Genomic DNA, 2,097 nt, shown 5'->3' with positions numbered 1-2,097 from the left:
AAAAAAAAAAAAAAAAAAAAAAAAAAAAAAGCCATACAGGATCATTGAAATTTCAATTATTGTTTTGTGTAGCAATTCCTCCTAAGAAAAAAAAAAACTGTTCAAATCAATAATCAGAGGCTTGAAATTAAAACGACATTCAGGTCTATGGTGAGTGCATGTAGACTTCTGGCTGATGCTGTAGTCATATCAAGAGTAACATTTGGTCACCTTATATGCATGTGTGGCTTTAAATCAATTGCCTTACAGAAGTCATTGCATATAACAAACACCTTCTTTTTTTTATGACAAGCAGAGCTTGTGCAAGTCGTACCTCACAATCCTTTTGCAGTTTGCAAAATTGATTTCCATTGATTACAATGGTTTTAATGGCCCTGCTGTTCTCTGTATCTTCTGTGAGAGAAAACAGTTGGTCCCTAAGCATCGTTTGTGTTTGGTTGCAACGGGAGCGCTTCTGAATTTGGATATCAATGTGTTTGCGTTTTAATTAATTGATTCATGTTCTCAGTAAACCCTATGATTAAGGCGAGACGATGCAAAATTCAAAAGTGGGAGCCGCGCAACTTGCCGCGCAACAAAGCAGGCCTGCATGAGCTGCAGCGAAGTTTTCAGTGTTAATTCAGGCTTGAACTGTTGGAAATGATCACTGACACTGTTTATTTCCTGTAAACACATATTGCGCTGTATTCACACGGCTCCGTAGGCAGCGGCTCTTCATTAAAATGTCATGCTTCCGTGGCAAGCACAATAATAAAACAATTAGCTTGACACGGAAAAAAAAAAAGGCTGGAGATGCTGTTAGTGTGTAATTTGCTGACCCGGTTGACGGAGCGGTGGCAGAATTATCTTTTATTTAGCATTTTCCTCCATAATCACAGTGGGATGCATAACAATTTGCTCTCTTGGATTTCGGCGAAGAAAGAGCGTTGTAGCTTCTTAGTGTTTGCGACATTAAGTTGGTTGAAAGTCGTATCTGTTAGATCTATTCTCCACTGTACATTGGCTGCTCAAAACTTTAAAAGTTGTACTGATTTTAATTTTCCAAATTTAAAGGACATTTGTGCCTTTTGTCTTCTTCTTCTTTTTCCCACCAAGGCAGATGATTTGGAGCCACACTCTTGATTTAGAAACTCTGCCATCTTACTTTAACCCGTGACTGTACTCACCTCAGCACCATTTCATACCTCAGTGTGTCTCATGTTGCTTGCTTCATGCTGTAACATCCAGTTAATGTATGCAAATTAATTCAGTTTGCAAGTTGCACATTTATACAAATGATTGTACTTTTATATTTATGTAACGGAAAATGAAACCTATATGAGATGAGAAAGGAGTTACATTAAATGATAATAATGCTGACTTTTCCTTGTTTTATTCATTCTTATTCTGTGCTAATGTCTTGTTTTAAAAGGTTTATGAGAGAAAACTAGCCAGTAGAAGGGTTCAAGGTGGCCTAAAGGGGAAGATCTTTCAGCCATTTATAGAGTTTTCTGAAAAAATCTTTGTTATAATAACTCTGATGTTACATGATTATTGCATTACAATTCCCCAATGATCCTTCTGGAGTTCTCTCAGACAGCAGCACCAATTCCAGGAAATTACTGCCAAGAATAAGTCTGCTCATAAGCTTCAAAAAGCTACAGATCTCGTTTGGATATTTAGGATTTTATGTGGATTAAACAAAGCTAAAACATGCTAAATAATGAGCTTATGTGAGGGATTTTATCTACATGACCCTGAGACAGAAACATCTTTTTTTTTTATTTTCTTTACATTTCAACCTTTGTTTTAAATTATCCCCCAGAAAGTAAATGTAACATTAGAATTATACACTATCTGCAGCAGAGGCTTGCCACAATTATAGTCTTGCTTTGTCATCTCAAGAGTGTGAAAAATTTAGTTTGATAACTTTGCAACAAGAACAATATCTGAACCATGTAAAAAAAAAAATCTAAATATCCTTAAAATGAACCTTAATTTGTATCTTTATTCTTTTATGAGAAACTAGCACAAAACATAGAGTAAAAACAGAATATATAAAATATATTTTTTTTTAATTTAAACTTTTAAATCAGCAATAACTAACAGTTATGAAGA

This window comes from Poecilia latipinna, unplaced genomic scaffold (assembly GCF_001443285.1).
Source record: "Poecilia latipinna isolate Pla-1442-1.1 unplaced genomic scaffold, P_latipinna-1.0 Scaffold866, whole genome shotgun sequence".
Taxonomy (NCBI): domain Eukaryota; kingdom Metazoa; phylum Chordata; class Actinopteri; order Cyprinodontiformes; family Poeciliidae; genus Poecilia; species Poecilia latipinna.
The sequence above is the reverse complement of the archived record's forward strand: the minus strand, read 5'-3'. Positions refer to the sequence as shown.